Below are 19,020 nucleotides of genomic sequence, written 5' to 3'. Positions count from 1 at the left end.
GGGAAGAGGGGAGGGGAGGGAGGGGGGGAAGAGGGGGGGAAGTGGGGGGGGAAGGGGGGAGGGGAGGGTGGGGGGGTGAAGAGGGGAGTGGAAGGTGGGGGGGAAGAGGGGAGGGGAGGGAGGGGGGAAGAGGGGAGGGGACGGAGGGGGGGAAGAGGGGAGGGGAGGGAGGGGGGGAAGAGGAGAGGGAGGGGGGGAAGAGGGGAGGGGAGGGAAGAGGGGAGGGGAGGGAGGGGGGGAAAGAGGGGAGGGGAGGGAAGAGGGGAGGGGAGGGAGTGGGGGGAAGAGGGGAGGGAGGGGGGGAAGAGGGGAGGGGGGAAGAGGGGAGGGAGGGGGGGGAAGAGGGGAGGGAGGGGGGGAAGAGGGGAGGGAGGGTGGGAAGAGGGGAGGGAGAGGGGAGGGAGAGGGGAGGGAGAGGGGGAAGAGCGGAGGGAAGAGGGGCTGGAGAGGGGGGGAAGAGGGGAGGTAGGGTGGGGGGAAGAGGGGAGGGAGGGGGGGGAAGAGGGGAGCGAGGGGAGGGAAGAGGGGAGCGAGGGGGGAAGAGGGGAGGAAGAGGGGAGGGAGGGGGAAGGAAGAGGGGAGGGAGGGGGGAGGAAGAGTGGAGGGAGGGTGGAAGAGCGGAGGGAGGGGGGGAAGAGGGGAGGGGAGTGGGGGAGAGGGAAGGGGGGGGGGAGAGGGGAAGGGGGGGGGGAAGAGTGGAGGTAGGGGGGAAGAGGGGAGGGAGGGAGGTGGGGGGAAGAGGGGAGGGAGGGAGGTGGGGGGAAGAGGGGAGGGAGGGAGGGGGGGAAGAGGGGAGGGAGGGGGGGAAGAGGGGAGGAGGAAGAGGGGAGGGGGAAGGAGGGAGGGAGGAAGAGGGGAGGGGGGAAGGAGGGAGGAAGAGGGGAGGGAGGAAGAGAGGGGGAGGGAGGGAGGGGGAAAGAGGGGAGGGAGGGAAGAGGGGAGGGGCGGAGGGAGGGAGGGGGGAAGAGGAGAAGGAGGGAAGGGGGGAGGGGAGGGAAGGGAGGAGGAGAGGGAGGGCAGAGGAGAGAGGGAGGGGGAAGAGAGGGAGAAGGGGGGGAAGTGAGGGAGAAGGGGGGAGAGGGAGGGTGGAGAGGAGGAGGGAGAGGGGGAGAGGGAGGGTGGAGAGGAGGAGGGAGAGGGGGATGAGGGGAGACGTGGGGAGGGGATGGGGGCGTGGGGAGGGGATGGGGGAGTGGGAGGAGAGTAGGGGGAAGGGGAGTGGGAGGAGAGGGGGGGAAGGGGAGCGGGAGGAGGGGGGGGAAGGGGAGCGGGAGGAGAGGGGGAGGTAGAGGAGACAGGAGGGGAACATTCTCCCCACACCGGGGGCGGATATAAACCGGGGAACATTCTCCCCACACCGGGGGGGGGATATAAACCGGGGAACATTATCCCCACAGCGGGGGGGGGGCGGAAATATAAACCGGGGAACAATCTCCCCACACCGGGGGGGGGGAGGGGTGATATAAACTGGGGAACATTCTCCCCCTGCCTGCCGGGTCCTGGGTCCGCTCCAGCCCGAGTCTGCGTCAAACTCTCAGGGAGCGTCTGTAAATCAATGAGAAATAGTAATGGACCAGGGAGCGTCTGTAAATGAAGGAGCAATGGTGACTGAGCAGGGAGCGTCTGTAAAGAATTCTAGAATCACAGAATATTGAAGCACAGAAGGGGGCCATTCTGCCCATCGAGTCTGCGCCGATACTTTCGGGCAGCAATCCAGTTATCCCACTTCCCCCGCTCTTTCCCCAAATCCCTGCAATATCATTCTGCTTCAAGTGTTTGTCCAATTCACTTATGAAGGCTACTATTGACTCTGTCTCCACCGCTCCGTCAGGCAGTGCATTCCAAATCCTAACCACTCCTTGTGTGAAAATGGTTTTCCTCATGTGACCTCTGTTTTTGCCAATCGCCTCAAATCTGTGCCCTCTGGTTATCAGTGTTAGAAACAGTTTCTCTATTTATCTATCTCATCTTAATGATTTTTAGCACCTCTATCAAATCTTGTCTTAGCCTTCTCTGCTCCAAGGAGAACAATCCCAGCTTCTCCAGTCTCCACATAAATGAAGTTCCTCATCCCTGGCACCATTCCAGTAAATCTCTTCTGTCCCCTCTCCAAAGCCTTTGTGTCCTTCCTGAAGTGTGCCCAGAATTGGACCCAATCCTCCAGCTGGGGTCGAGCTCGTGTTTTATATCGCTTTAGCATAACTTCCCGGCTTTAGTACTCTGTGCCTCGATTTATAAAGCCCAGGATCCTTTACGCTTTATTAACAGCTTTGTTAATCTGTCCTGTGACCTTCAAAGATTTATTAAACTCTTTAAATATTTCAAAAAATGTAGCAGAAATGGAGAGTGGTCAGGGAGTGTCTGTAAAGGAAGGAGAAATGGAGAGTGGTCAGGGAGTGTCTGTAAAGGAAGGAGAAATGGAGAGTGGTCAGGGAGCGTCTGTAAAGGAAGGAGAAATGACGCATGGGCACGAAGTTCAATTTTAAAATTCTCATCCTTTTTTTCAAATCCCTCCGTGGCCTCGCCCCTCCCTATCTCTGTAACCTCCTCCAGCCCTACAACCCTCCAGGATCTCTGGCGTCCTGCACATTCCTGGTTTTAATCACACCACCATTGGTGGCCATACCTTCAGCTGCCTCGGCCCTAAGCTCCAGAATTCCCTCCCTAAACCTCCTTCCTACATGAAGACCATTCGGCCCCTTGAGCCTGCTCCACCATTCAATAAGATCATGGCTGATCTGATCATGGATTCAGCTCCACTTCCCTGCCTGCTCCCCATAACCCTTTACTCACTTATTGTTCAAAAATCTGTCTATCTCCACCTTGTATATATAAAATGACCCAGCCTCTACAGCTCTCTGGGGCAGAGAATTCCACAGATTTACAACCCTCAGAGAAGAAATTTCTCCTCATCTCAGTTCTAAATGCGCGGTCCCTTATTCTAAGCCTATGTCCTTTAGTTTTAGATTCCCCTATGAATGCAAATATCCTCTCTGCATCCACCTTATCGAACCCCATCATTATCTTATATGTTTCAATAAGATCACCTCTCATTCTTCTGAACTCCAATGAGTATAGGCCCAACCTATTCAACCGATCTTCATAAGACAACCCCCTCAGATCCGGAATCAACCGAGTGAACCTTCTCTGACAGCCTCCAATGCAAGTATATCCCTCCTTAAATAAGGAGACCAAAACTGTACGCAGTACTCCAGATGTGGCCTCACCAATACCCTGTAACAGGACTTCTCTGCTTTTATACTTTATCCCCCTTGCAATAAAGGCCAGCATTCCATTGGCCTTCCTGATTACTTGCTGTACCTACATACTAACTTTTTGTGTTTCATGCACAAGAACCCCCAGCTCTCTGTACTGCAGCACTTAGCAATTTTTCTCCATTTGAATTATAATTTGCTTTTCTATTATTTCTGCCAAAGTGGATAATCTCACAGTTTCCCACATTATACTTCATCTGGCAAATATTTGCCCACTCACTGAGCCTTTGCAGATTTTTTGTGTCCTCCGCACAATTTGCTTTCCCACCCAACTTTGTATCATCAACAAACTTGGCTACATTACACTCTGTCCCTTCATCCAAGTCATTAATATAAATTGTAAATAGTTGAGGACCCAGCACCGATTCCTGCGGCACCCCACTAGTCACTTGTTTGCCAACTGGAAAATGACCCATTTATCCCGACTGTGTTTTCTGTTAGTTAGTCAATCCTCTATCCATGCTAATATATTACCCCCAACCCAGTGAACTTTTATCTTGTGCAGTAACCTCTTCTGTGGCACCTTATCGAATGCCTTCTGGAAATCCAAATACACCACATCCACTGGTTCCCCCTTTTCCACTCTGCACATTACATCCTCAAAGTACCCTAGTGAATTTGTCAAACCTGATTTCCCTTTCATAAAACCATGCTGACTCTGCTTTATTGAATCATGCTTTTCCAAATGTCCCATTACTGCTTCCTGAATAATGGACTCCAACATTTTCCCAACGACAGATGTTAGGGTAACTGGACTATAATTTCCTGCTTTTTGTCTGCCTCCTTTTTTAAATAGGGGCGTTACATTTGCGGCTTTCCAATCTGCTGGGACCGCACCAGAATCCAGGGAATTTTGGGAGATTACAACCAATGCATCCACTCTCTCTGCAGCCATTTCTCTTAAGACCCTAGGATGTAAGGCATCAGGTCCAGGGGACTTGTCCGCCTTTAGTCCCATTATTTTACCTAGTACCACTTCATTAGTGATAGTGATTGTATTAAGTTCCTCCCTACCTATCGCCCCTTGATTATCCACTATTGGGATGCTTTTAGTTTCTTCCACCGTGAAGACCGATACAAAATATTTGTTCAACGTCTCTGCCATTTCCCTGTTCTCCATTATTAATTCCCCAGTCTCATCATCCAGGGGACCAACATTTACTTGAGCCACTCTTTTCCTTTTTAACCCTCTTTAAAATGTGCCTCTTTGACCCTCGGTGTCAAATTCGATCTGATAATGTTCCTGTGAAGCACCAGGGGCCATTTTACACGGTTATTTCAAGGCTGAGATAGATACATTTTTGGTGTTTGGGGAATCGAGGGATATGGAGATCGGGCGGGAAAGTGGAGTTGAGGTTGATGATCAGTCATGATGTTATTGAATGGTGGAGCAGGCTCGAGGGGCCCTATGGCCTACTCCTGCTCATAACTCTTATGTTCTTCAAGGCGCTATATAAATGAAAGTTGTTGTTGTCTATAAAGGAAGGAGAAATCGTGATGGGTCAGGGAGAGCATTTGATCAGGACTGGGAGATATGGCAGATGGACAGCTTATAGGGAGCGATAGAGTGAGGGAAAGGAGAGAGAGAGACTATGTACACAAGAAATGAACTATAAATTTGAGTGGGGAAGAGGAAGTGGGGAAGTGACATCAGACAAAAGGAGGCACAATGGGAGAAGGGAGAGGAATAAAAGACATATAGAAAATAAAAAGACTTGCATTTATTTTGCACCTTTCACCACCACCAGATGCCCCAAAGCGCTTTACAGTCAATCAAGTTATTTTTGAAGTGTAGTCACTATCGCAATGTAGGAAACGCAGCAACCAATTTACAATGTGATAATGACCAGATAATTTGCTTTACTGATGTTAAGGGAAAATATTGGCCAGGACATCGGGGATAACTCCCCTGTTCTGCTTGAAATAGTGCAATGGGACCTTTTACATCCACCTGAGGGAGGAGACGGGGCCTCGGTTTAACATCTTATCCCAAAGACAGCACCTCCGACAGTACAGCAGTCCCTCAGCACTGCACTGGAGCATCAGCCTAGAGTTTTGTGTTCATGTCTCTGGAGTGCGATGTCAACCCACAATCTTGTGACCCAGAGGCAAGTGTGTTACCCACTGAGTCACAGCTGACACAAATACTGACATAGTTAGAGCAGGTTAGCTCAGTTGGAGATGTTCGATGATGCATTTATCAATGCTTAGATATTTTGTCTATTCCTCAAAATCAGTAACATTTTGGAACGTCCAGGTCAAGGTTAACAGATTAACAATAAGAAATAGGAGCAGGAGTAGGCCATTGGATCCCTCGAGCCTGCTCTGACATTCAATAAAATCACGGCTGATCTGATCTTGACCTCAACTCCACTTTCCTGCCTGCTCCCCATAATTCTTGACTCCCCTGTACTTCAAAAATCTGTCTATCTCCCCTTTAAATATATTGACTGACTCAGCCTCCACAGCTCTCTGGGGTAGAGAATTCCAAAGATTCACGACCCTCAGAGAATAAATTCCTCTGCATCTCCGTTTTAAATGGGCGACCCCTTATTCTGAAACTATGCACCCTAGTTCTAGATTCCCCCACGAGGGGAAACATCCTCTCTGCATCTACCCTGTCAAGCCCCCTCAGAATCTTACACGTTTCAATAAGATCACCTTTCATTCTTCGAAACTGCAATGAGTACAGGCCCAACCTGCTCAAGCTTACTTCATAAGATAACCCCTTCATCTCAGGAATCAACATCGTGAACCTTCTCTGAACTGCCTCCAATGCAAGTATAGCCGTCCTTAAATAAGGAGACCAAAACTGTACGCAGTACTCCAGGTGTGGTCTCAAGAACACCCTGTACAGTTGCAGCAAGACTTCTCTACTTTTCTACTCCATTTCCCTTCAATAAAGGCCAACATTGCATTTGCCTTCCTGATTACTTGCTGTACCTGCATGCTAACTTTTTGTGTTTCATGCACAAGGACCCCCAGATCTCTCTGTACCGCAGCATTTTGTAATCTCCATTTAAATAATAATTTGCTTTTTTATTCTTCCAACCAAAGTGCATAACCTCACATTTTCCCACATTATACTCCATCTGCCAAATTTTTGCCCACTCACTGAGCCTGTCTATAACACTTTGTGATTCTTTGTGTCCTCCTCACAACTTGCTTTCCCACCTATCTTTGTATCAGCAGCATATTTGGCTGCAGTGCACTCCCTCCCTTCATCCATGTCATTAATATAGATTGTAAATAGTTGACGCCCCAGCACTGATCCCTGTGGCACCCCACTAGTTACAGTTTGCCAACCTGAAAATGACCCATTTATCCCGACTCTCTGTTTTCTCTTAGTTAGCCAATCCTACATCTATGCTAATATATTACCCCCAACCCTGTGAGTTCTTATATTGTGCAGTAACCTTTTATCTGGCACCTTATCAAATGCCATCTGGAAATCCAAATACACAACTGCTACTGGTTCCTCTTCATCCACCCTGCTCGTTACATCCTCAAAGAACTCGAGCAAGTTTGTCAAACGTGATTTCCCTTTCATAAAACCATGCCGTCTCTGCTTGACTATTATGATTTTCTAAATGTCCTGCTACTATTTCTTTAATAATGGCCTCCAGCATTTTCACAATGATAGATGTTAGGCTAACTGCTCTATAGTTTCCTGCTTTCTCTCTCCCTCCCTCCCTTGTTGAATAGAGGTGTTGCATTTGAGGTTTTCCAAAACACTGTGACCTTGCCAGAATCCAGGGAATTTTGGTAGATTACAACCAATCCATCCACTTTCTCTGCAGCCACTTTTACGACCCCAGGATGCAGGCCATCAGGTCCAGGGGACGTCCACCTTTAGTCCCAATAGTTTGTCTAGTACTTTTTCTCCAGTGATAGTGATTGTTTTAAGTTCCTCGCTCCCTGTGACCCCTTGATTATCTATTATTATTGGGATGTTTTTAGTGTCTTCCACCGTGAAGACCACACAAAATATTTGTTTCAAGTCTCTGCCATTTCCCCGTTTAATCCTCTCAGGGACCAATGTTTATTTTAGCTATCTCTTCCTTTTTATATATCTGTCGAAGCTCTGACTGTATTTATATTTCTTGCCAGTTTAATCTTAGTCTATCTTCTCCCTCTTTATTATTTTTTTAAGACAATACTTAAAACCACACAGCAGAAGGAAAGAATGTTCCATAGAAACTAGAATTGTCTCTTCTGAATTTCAATCCTGTATTTACAGTGATGACTTTTGTAAACTCCTTTTGCAGGGTGTTAGAAAGGGAGGATTTGAAGAAGGGAAACTCAAACTAAACGTCACGTCGTGATCAGATAGAGTCACTCGATGCAACAGAACTTGAATATCATCGGCCTTTGAATGTGGAAGGAGAAATGTTTGTTTATTCTGTCTGTTGGGAAAGATTACAAACATCAGTGTGACTGAAAAAGCAGAGATACACACACCCGAGTGAGAGTGTTTCAGTGCACTGATTGTGGAAAGAGCTTTAACCAATTACACAGCCTGAAAAACCCTCGAACCATTCACAGCTGGGGAAATCTGTAAACGTGTTGTGTGTGGAGGATGCTTCAACTGTTCATCCAACCTGGAGAGACGAAAGCACACCCGCACCACGGAGAAACCGTGGAAATGTGGGGACTGTGGGAAGGGATTCAGCTACATGTCTGCGCTGCAAATTCATCAACACATTCACACCGGGGAGAGGCCGTTCACCTGCTCTGAATGTGGGAAAGGATTCACTCAGTCATCCGACCTGGTGGCACACCAGCGAGCTCACACTGGGGAGAGGCCGTTCACCTGCCCCGTGTGTGGGAAGCGATTCACTCAGTCATCCTACCTGCTGAAACACCAGCGAGTTCACACCGGGGAGAAGCCATTCACCTGCTCAAAGTGTGGGAAGGGATTCACTTGGTCATCCACCCTGCAGAAACACCACCGAGTTCACACAGGGGAGAGGCCATTCACCTGCTCAGAGTGTGGGAAGCAATTCACTCAGTCATCCAGCCTGGTGAAACACCAGCTTGTTCACACTGGAGAGAGGCCATTCACCTGCTCTGAATGTAGGAAAGGATTCACGCAGTCATCCGACCTGCTGGCACACCAGCGAGTTCACACTGGGGAGAGGCCGTTCGCCTGCTCTGAGTGTGGGAAGCGATTCACTTGGCCATCCCACCTGCTGAGGCACAAGCGAGTTCACACTGGGGAGAGGCCGTTCTCCTGCTCTGAGTGTGGGAAGGGATTCACTCGGTCATCCCACCTGCTGAGACACCAGCAAGTTCACAAGTGATTGCAGTGGTTGGATTCTGCTATCATTGCTGCTGTTAATCACATCCTGACTGAATCGTGTCCATTCCGACAGTTGAAGTTTGTTTCTGATGATAATAGCCCTATAACTGAGCTGGAATATAATATTTTGATATTTCAATAACAGAGTGTGTCGGTATTTAATGTTCCAAGATAAGAGGAGACTAATAAATGTCCTGTTACTGACTGCACCATTTTGGGGGTTTTTCTCCTTTCTAACTCTGGATTATTTCAGTTCTCATACCTTTGGTTACTCTCGTGGACTAGTTCAAGTTCCCCATATCTTCCAGAGTGCCTCTCCTAGCCTTGGTATTGTGGGAAGGTGTCGGTAACACACCCGGGATCACTAAACACTAAACCCAGTCTGTGAATCACTTTCAGATGCTGGACTTAGCGTGTGCCCCACAGCATCTCTCTCACCTTCGATGTGTGAATGGAGCATCACGCCTGCAAACCTGGGTTCAATTTAAATTTGAATCCATTCAGGAAATGTATTTAAGAAAATACAGGTCACGTCAAATAATTGGCAACGGTTTAGAGTCAACAAGATGAACAAGTAAATACATCCCGGCCCAATATTCCAGCTCTACATTCACAGGAGAAAGTCTGTTATCAAACTCCTCGAGTAGACAGAATATAGAACAATGCTAACTCTAAAAATATCGAGCATCTGTTGTAAATATCTTTCAAATTCCGACTGATGCAATCTGGTGTTTTCCTTTCAGTTGAAGTGAAATGAAGATGTGAGGGGTGTTGGTATAGGGAACTCGGTTAATTCAGCTTCTGAAAGGTGTTCATGTTTCGTTCATTCCATATCGGGGAAAATGTGGTTGTTATCATTCGAGAAAGATTTCACTGAGCAACAGTTGGTGTTTGCAACCAACTGGCCATGGATATTTTCATCATAGAATGTTTAGATTAGAAATATTATGTTAGAATAAGAAAAGTTCAGAGACTAGTGGTTTGTGCTTGCCACAGGAAGACCAGTGTTTTACGTGCTTCTAACATTGTTGATGTATGTTGAAGAAAATGCAGACTTGTGTCTCTGGACTATGCCGTAGCCAAAGACTACCATATCAGGCAATGCCAGTTCCAGTTGGATAAGAGGTTGATGGCATAGCATAAGATCCAGCAGTTAAAACAAAATTATCTCCAGTTATCTGCAGACATCGAATGTCGCAGCATGCTGACAAAGTTGGACTTAAGAATTTAAAGTATTGTGTTAAATTATTGGAATCGATTGATTTAGAATTGAATTGTTATCGAATGGAAAAGTGGTGAAGTTATGCTCCACTTGTATCGAACCTTGGTTAGACTTTGTGTGTGCAATTCTGGTCACCATATTATAAAAAGGGTATGGAGGCACTGGAGAGGGTGCAGAGAAGATTTACAAGGATGATACCAGAAAGGCGAGCGGATACCTATCGGGAAAGGATGGAGAGGCTGGGTCTCTTTTCTCTTGAAAAAAGAAGGCTGAGGGGTGAGCTAATGTCTTTAAAATGATGAAAGGTTTTGATAGAGTAGACACAGTGTTTCCACTTGTGGGGACCAGTATAATTAGAGGCCATCAACATAAGATAGTCACCAAGAAATCAAATGGGGAATTCAGAAGAAACCTCTACCCAGAGAGTGGTGAGAATGTGGAACTCGCTGCCACGGGGAGTGGTTGAAGCGAATAGTATCGATGCATTTAAGGGGAGGCTAGACAAGTATCTGAGAGAGAAGGGAATCGAGGGTTATGTGGATGTAGTTAGATGAGGAAAGAAGGAAGAAGGCTCGAGTGGAGCATAAACGCCGGCATGGACTGGTTGGGCCGAATGGCCTGTTTCTGTGTCGTATATCCGATGTAATCCTATTGTCCAAGTCACACTGCTCGAAGGGGAAGATAAATGACTTGCATCCAAACGCGATTGTTACTTTTGTCTTCTTTGTAAAATGACAAAGTCTGGGCATAATTTGTTTGTGAAATTAGAACTGATTTTATATAATATATATATTGCTAAGCGTCGCTGGTCAAACAGCATGGGAAGGAAAATTTAGCTGAAAATTGAGATAATTATGTTTTATTTTTGAAAAAGTCCCGTCTCTCTGGTTCTGTCCAAACTATGTATTCAGAAATAAGTTTTTGGGGATGACTGTTATGCCAAAGGTAACTAACATCCTTCCTCTTGGAGACTGAATTGCTCTCTGGCATATTTTGCAGAATAAAAGGTCCAAGAAGAGGTTCGGTTAAATTAAATTAAACAAAGAAACTGGTCAAAACTTGGACCAAGTGGGATTATTTGATCGATGTTTAAAGACAGTATGATAATATTGTATCATACAGTAAAGTTCCTCCGGGCTCATGAATGAAATGGTGAACACTGTATAAAATGTAATGAGAGGAAATGAGTGAGGATATAAAAGGAAAACAGGAAAGTTACACCTCCAAATAGAAATGTTTCTTCACTCATTGTTCCTGGGCGAATTGTCATAAATCACCTGGGTACAATCTGGTGTTAATGTAAATTCTTGTTAAAGTCAGGGAAGTGTAGGAAATTGCTAAGATTTCTCTCTCAGATGTTTGTGTCATTGCCTACACTGAACAATAAGAAAACTGAATTTGATCGCCTGGCCACTACCCCAGACATCGGGACCGTGCAGAGGGAGATGAGCAAAGATCTTCAGACACCCCACGATCTTTTGATAAGATCACCTCAAATGGCTTGGATCAGATATCACATGTGGCATGATACTGGGATACCGCTGCGTGTGTGTGTGAACGAGTCTCAGGCATGCTCAGTTATCGACAACAGCACAACATGAAATGGCTAATGTGGCACAGGAGAGTGAGACAACTTTTTAAACCATCAAGGTCGTGACACATTCTCCATAGAGAAAGCGACTTTGAAATAATCCGGATAGAGTTAAACACACTGCTACCTGTCAGAGGCATTAGAATTAACAGGAGCGAGAATGCTGATCAAATTAGGATTTCCTTACAGCTGGAATGGTCATCAGTTTCAAGGCCTCCACTAAGTACTGAACAAAGAAAGCTTGTAGAGAGGCTAAAAACAAAAAAAGTCAGCCTGTCTCTGTCTGGAAAAGGTGGCCATGGCTGTGTACAGATCAGTTACAAGCTGAAGGTGGGCGATAAGGAGGCCAGACCTTACAGGCTCCATAACAAAACATGGATCCAAGTGAGAGGCGATCTCCAGGAGGAAGCAGAGGACCTCAAAAGGGTTAGTTTTGGAATCCTTGATAAACCGAGAAGAGACCCTCAAAAGCATAATTTTGTTGGTAATAGAGAAAGAACCCTAAAGCCTGCTCCTTGGGAAGATTGGGAGACCAGGAAGACTCCCCTGAACCAGGTGGGTTGGTCCACACCCTGACCCCAAACACTAAATTAATAGTGTTCACTTAAAGAGTTAGTATCACACCAGGACAATAAGTAATTCAAGACCATTATAAAATACTTCAATACAAACTAAAAAGATAATGACAGCAGGTTATTTTAAAGTAAGAAATGTTGTATGTTGATCAGTAATGTTAACTATTGGTTTGCCAAGTACAAACGCTGATAGTGATCATCATATGTGGGACTTAAATAAAATGACATACCACCTCACAAAAAGAACTCTACCTGTCTGATCCAGTAAAAGAACCCACATTTTAATGGACTAGAAGTAACTGGATCAGGAAATGTATTATATGACAATGTGTGTTTTTAAATTGTTAATTGAAATCAAAAGTTTTAAACATGAGCTTGAATCTATCAACTCGATTTTGTGAAGGGAGATATTCACAATTAATAGATAAAATGGGAAGAGAATTTGTAAAAGGATGTGTTAGGAAAGAATAGAAAACAGGAACCAAGGGATGAGGAAGATGGGGAACACAAGGAGAATCAGTTTAAATCGCAAGGAAAGTGAGAGCTGACAGGATAGCTCAGAATAGGAGCCACAGCAAGGTTAGCAGGAGTAAACAGAATAGATATAGAAAGTGAATGGGAACACGATGTGGCTCACTGGTGGTATTGTGTGTCGCCTCTGTGACATTTATGATGAATGTGGTACAGAAGGGACTGGACAAGAGAGAGAGTAATCAAATCCCTTTGTTTATTCATGAAGAACAACTGAGAACATGGTTCAGGGGAATCAAGTCATAGGCTTTGATGTGATGCAGCCAATAGGAATGGGGATTTTGGCCCCGCGGGAAGGAGAAAGAAGTGAAGATATTAGACCAGTGGGATTGATCTTGCCTTTGCTAAGGAAAAATGGAAATGAAACGAAACCTTGGATGGTGTATAGGGTAGAATCGTTTGCAAGGGTGGAAGACTGAGTTAGGTCCGATCCATAAACAGTATGAGGAATATCCAAGATATCTGATTCAGAAGGGAGGAACTTGGATAGCACCAGATATGCAGTGTTGTACTCTGAAAGGGACAACATGGGTTTGTAGATGTTCCAGCTTGTGGGTTCACCCTCGACAAAGAATCTCCAGAATGCCAGATTGAAATAAATAAATGGGGCGAAGGCCAAACTAATACCATGTATAAAGGAAAAGGACAGTATTGTGTGACTAATACTGTCACGTATATGACTGTGGGTTCAACCCGATGCCCCATACTAGAACATCACTTTAGCTTGATTCCACCGAGGAACACATGCATCGGTGCTAAACGTTGGTTCTGGTACATCATCACAACGCAACTTATCTGCAGACAAGACTGCCTCTGGAGGATGAAGCCAGTCGAGTCATTCCACACATAGGACAATATATGCTCCCTGTTTCTGGCTTTAAAGCTCATAATTCTGCGAATTAGGACATCCCAGAAACACACAGTGCAAATCATATAGAGGAAGAGAGAGACAGAACAGGCAATCCCGAGACTTGCCAATCAGGAATGGTGGAAAGTCGGATCTAGTTAGATTGTTCCAGCTGGGATTGGTGATAGCACGGATAATAGCTTCAGGGATTCTGGTCATTGCATTATGCTGTAAGGAAGTCAATAAGGGACATTGAAAATATAAGGAAAGGGAAGGACGCTGAGAGGAAACCAGGATTAGTAAAGACAAAGAAAGATATAAAACACTTTGTCAACAGGTAATGTAACCCATAAAAAAAACCTGTGGGACTGGTTGACATGTGGACCCTGGTTAATTCAGCTTCTGAAAAGGGTTTATGTTTCATTCATTCGATAGAGGAAAAAATGTGGTTCGTATTATTAGGGAGAGAGAGACAGATTTCACTGAGCAACAGCTGGTGTTTTGTGACCAACCAGGCTTCGATATTAATAATAGAATTGATGAGAAATATTGTTTGGATAAGAAAAGTCAAGAACTGGTGGTTTATAATCACGGTAGCCAGGTCGCAATGCTTCTAAATGTGTTGCTGATGTAAACTTGTGTCTCTGGATTATGCAGTAGCCAGAGACTACTATATTAGGCAATGCCGGCTCCAGGTTGATAAGAAAATAGTCAATAAATGTAAGCTTTTTCCTTTGTTTGTTAGCGTGGAGATACCCGTGCCTGGTTACACGTGCTCCATCTGTGACTATACTCCACTTGTAAAATGATTATAAACAGAAGACTGAATTCATTACTACTCAAGTGAACAAACAGAAGTTTGTTTTAAATCAACACTTGGTTATTTTTTTTAAGTTTGGAACTTCAAAACTTCCTTCGGAATTAAAAATTCGTTAAAACAGCAGAAATCATTCGTAAAGCTATCATTATTGACATTGAATAAAACATAGCTTAGTTAATTTCAATAACTCCAATTTAATTCAAATTAATATTTTATGAACTAAACACAATACAGTGCAGAAAAAATCAAACAAAATAGCACATGCTTACAGAACACAGTAAATTACATAATTGTTACCTTCAGGTGCTTTTAAGGAAAGATAAACTTGCTATAGAAGGAGTGCAATGAAGATTCACCAGACTGATTCCTGGGATGGGAGGATTGTCCTATGAGAGATTGAGTAGACCAGGCCTATATTCTCCAGCGTTTAGAAGAATGAGAGGTGAGAGGCGACACCCACATCCCATGAACGAATGTTTAAAAAGAGATGAGGTATTTAAATTTGATCAAGGACACCAGCCAAATTAATAGAGACACTCCCTGTCCTTCAGGACCTGTGTCCAGGGGAGAAGCTGATGGGTGTATCTGATCATCTTTGAGTTAAATGTTGTGCTCATCGAGCTGAGCAGCCCATGTCAGCATCAAACACTCTCCAGTCAGGCACAACACAGGTCATATACAGAGTGAACCCATCGGTCGCTCCCCGACACAGATACTGAGGGACAGGGAGTGTCCGGGACACTGACATTTCTCACTCAATAAGGTATAAATTGATCCTGTACCTCTCCCCATTAATCCTGGGCTGCACATGGCTCGAATCCTGCAACTGTTTCCCTTCCTGCAACAGCACTGAGCTCAACCCATCCCATAATGAGCAGGGCTCAGGGAGGGTGGTTGCTCGGCACTGCAGTGATGTCATAAAGCAGGGCCATTCAGCCCAGCTGGTCCTCTCCTTTTCCCTTTAAAGGTGGAGAGCTGGGACATTCTGTCTCAACACACATCCCCCTGTTCATACTGAGAGTCCCCGGGGAAGGCCCAAAGTGTGGAACACAACCAAGGGGGAAATAGGAGGAGAGAAGGGGAGGTAAATCAAGGAGTGGGGACTGAGGGCCACCAAGCTTCAGTTTTAGAGCCTGTAGAATTCAGGAGGGATCAGTGAGTTCTGTAGTTTCAGGATCCAAGGAGAGAACAAGGAGCAGATGGGGAGACTGGTGTGGATTCCAGCACAGTGAGGATGTCGGGGGAGGGAGATTGTGTCGGGCCGTGTATTAGGGATGTAGGAGGGACAAGAGAGGAAAGGTCAGAGGAGCAATTACTGCAGCAGTGTCCATCAATAGTGATAGAGAGAAGGTGGGGGTCAGAGTGGGCCCTGGACAGGCCGGTAAACTGTTTGTTTGCTGTGACCAGCTTTCCTTCTGTCACAAATAGCCTCCTGTCGCCCAGTGACACAAACAGCCCATTAAACGCCACCAATGTCCTTTGGTCTGGTGAGGTCTCCCTTTGTGAAACATCGGCTGTTGTTAAAGCTTCTCATTCTGACTCGCTCACAGTGAGACAGTATCCACTGTCCCTTTTATTCCATGGGCTTCATCTTTGCTGGTATTGGTAACACGCCCGGGATCACTAAACACAAAACCCAGTCTGTGAATCACTTTCAGCTACTGGACTTAGCGTGTGCCCCACAGCATCTCTCTCACCTTCAATGTGTGAATAGGGCATCACGCCTGCAAAGCTGGTTAAGTTTATATCCAGGCAGAATATCTATTTAAGAAAAGCCTGCAGGCCAATGAAACACTGTTCAGGTGCCAATGTGCTGCTGGTTTGTCCGGAATTTTGCCTGTAATGGAAAATAACTGATCATTTCTCCCAGTGTAACCTTTGCTGTAATGAAATATGTATTGTAATAAGCCTCAGGGCCTTGCTCATGTCTGCTGCAATTGTGTAGCAAGGTGATGTGTGAAGAGATGGTGTTTGTATGGAGATGTGAAACAAGGAAACGGTATGTGTGTGTGGCAGTGACACAGCCTTGTGGTCACAGGCAGAACTATGCACCGATATCCTTGTGGTTATGGTTTGAGCAGGGTCAGTTCATGAATGCTCAAGCTAAGAGGTGCCAGGGATTGGGAGCAGCGGCAGTAAATAAAATCTAAATGTAAATTCCGATGTAGTTTATCTTCAATTATTCCTATTTTAATAGCTTTTGCTGAATGTGGCCCATGCCAAGTGCCAGGATATTGGATCAGGCCCACCCTAGAAAATGAGTTTGACACCTTGAGGTAGACAATGTCAACCGGATTCCCCCATCCACCAACCTAACAACTTCTTTACAGACTCAAGCTAGTTTGTAAGACGTGACCTTGTTTTCCGGAATCCATGTTCAGTATCTCTAATGGCCCCTTCACTTTCCCCATGATGGAAAACAGCATCTCTCAGGGTCCCTTCAAGCACCTTCCCAGTGATCAAGGTCACGTTGATGGGCCTTCAGTTTCCGAGCTCTGACTTGTGCACAATTGAAAAATGGGAACTACATGTGCTACCTTCCAATCTCAGGGAACAACCCATGAATCTACTGATCTGTTGGCGATATGGGCAAGAGGCTGGCAGAGCTCCCATCCTATCTCTTTTAGCACCCTTGGGTGGATATCATCCGCACCTTACACTGTCAAGATTAACCCGCACGGGTTGCTGTCAGTGAAGAGAGATGAGAAAGAACAAAGTGCCATTTGGCCCTCTCAGTATGACCCTGAAGGACTGTGTCCATGCTGAAGTTCTTCACCCATATGATCCTCCCCACAGATTGTCCTCTCTGAGCTCCAGCCAGGTGATGCTAAACACTCGGGTGGGAAAGAGAAAAGCCTGCAGCAATGTGTCGAAAGCAACATGAATTTATTTGTCTATATCCCGAATATTACAGGAGTTTTCAACAGCAGAAACAAACCCCAATTGTCATAATGAACATGGTTCAGTCGGGTTTTGATTAACAGCAGCAATAACAGCATAATCCAACCCCTATAATCATTTGTGAACTCGCTGGTGCCTCAACAGGTGGGATGACTGAGTGAATCCCTTCCCACACTCAAAGCAGGTGAACGGCCTCTCCCCAGTGTGAATTCGCTGGTGCCTCAACAGATGGGATGACCGAGTGAATCCCTTCCCACACTCAGAACAGGTGAATGGCCTCTCCCCAGCGTGAACTCGCTCGTGCCTCAATAGGTGCGATGACTGAATGAATCCCTTTCCGCACTCATAGCAGGTGAACGGCCTCTCCCCGGTGTGAATTCTCTGGTGTGCCAGCAGGTTGGATGACTCATTGAATCCCTTCCCACACTCAGAGCAGCTGAACGGCCTCTCCCCAGTGTGAATTCGCTGGTGTGTCAGCAGGGCAGATGACTGAGTGAATCCCTTCCCACACACGGAACAGGTGAACGGCCTCTCCCCAGTGTGAATTCGCTGATGTATCAGCAGGTTGGATGACTGAGTGAATCCCTCCTGACACTCAGAGCAGGTGAACGGCCTCTCCCCAGTGTGAACTCGTTGGTGTGTTTCCAGCTGGGACGGGTAGTTGAAACGTTTCCCACAGTCCCCACATTTACACAGTTTCTCCCCAGTGTGACTGCGCTTGTGTCTCTCCAGGTTGGATGATCGGCTGAAGCCTTGTCCACACGCAGAGCATGTGTACACTTTCTCCCCACAATGAACAGTGCTTTTTGCATCCATAGCTGCTGGATGATATTCCATTCCCGATGAATCGAGTGACTTCGTCAGATGTTAATGTGATGTTTGAGCCTCCGGTCGATAAATCCTCCCATTTTAACACCCTGTAAAGTGAATTTCATTCATGAAAAAGGGTGGATGAGAGAGAACCCATAAAAACACAAAGGCACTTTGAGAAATTGAACTTAATGAACTTGGTAATTTCTGGCACCAGCACTAGAAATAGTAGCCATAAAAGCTGCCAGTTTGTGGTAAAACCTAACTGGTTCATTAATGTCCTTCAGGAAAGGGAACCAACCTCCATTGAGAGCCCCACATGGGGAATTGTTGGTCCCACTGGGCCCAGAAATACTGGGGGTGAAACCCAGCAGCTTCTCCTCCATCTCCACTCCAGCTCAAACAGATGCAACAAACAGACCCACACAGGAGGCCAGGTATCCAAAGCGTCTTTCTAACATTTGCAGCATAGTTGAGAGGCGATTTATTCTAAATTGCCCTAGATTTGTAGACTTGAGATTCTAGATTTTGCTTTGTACCGGAATCCAGGTCAGCGATTGGAGCATGGACAGGATCATCAGAACGGCCCAGGTACAGCAGGTGGTGTGGCAAGCAGCAGAGGAGTGGTGAGGTCCAGGTGGAGTAGCGCCGGGAGATCGGGGCTGAGAGATTGTGGCCCACAAGGCCGAGAATTCGGGGCTGAGAGATTGGGGCCAAGGAGAAGGAAGAGTTCGGGGCTGAGAGATTGGGGCCAAGGAGAGGGAAGAGTTCGGAATGGAGAGATTGGGGCCAAGGAGAAGTGAGTGTTCAGGGAGGAGAGATTGTGGCCAAGGAGAGATGAGAGTTCAGGGCGGAGAGATTGAGGCCCAGGAGGGGTGAGGGATCGGGGCGGTGAGATTGGGGCCCACAAGCAGCGAGAGTTCTGGGCGGTGAGATTGGGCCCCACGAGAGGCGAGAGTTCAGCGGGGGAAGAGATTAGGGCCCACGAAAGGCGAGAGTTCGGGGCGGAGAGATTGGGCCCCACAAGAGACAGGAGTTTGGGGTGAAGAGATTGGGGCCACAAGAAGCGCGAGTTCGGGGCCTGGGATAGGCAAGGGCCCAGGGACAGCATGGGCCAGACCACACTGCGATCTATGGGCAGTAGGA

The 19,020-nt window shown here is 46.4% G+C and overlaps 1 pseudogene; it reads left to right on the top strand.

Moving 5' to 3' along the window:
* LOC139235427 (zinc finger protein 271-like) overlaps positions 1–19,020 on the top strand; it is a 136,781-nt pseudogene that overhangs the window by 43,982 nt on the left and 73,779 nt on the right.

The sequence above is a fragment of the Pristiophorus japonicus genome, chromosome 23 (assembly GCF_044704955.1).
Source record: "Pristiophorus japonicus isolate sPriJap1 chromosome 23, sPriJap1.hap1, whole genome shotgun sequence".
In the NCBI taxonomy this organism is placed as follows: Eukaryota; Metazoa; Chordata; class Chondrichthyes; family Pristiophoridae; genus Pristiophorus; species Pristiophorus japonicus.
The sequence above is the reverse complement of the archived record's forward strand: the minus strand, read 5'-3'. Positions and strand labels throughout refer to the sequence as shown.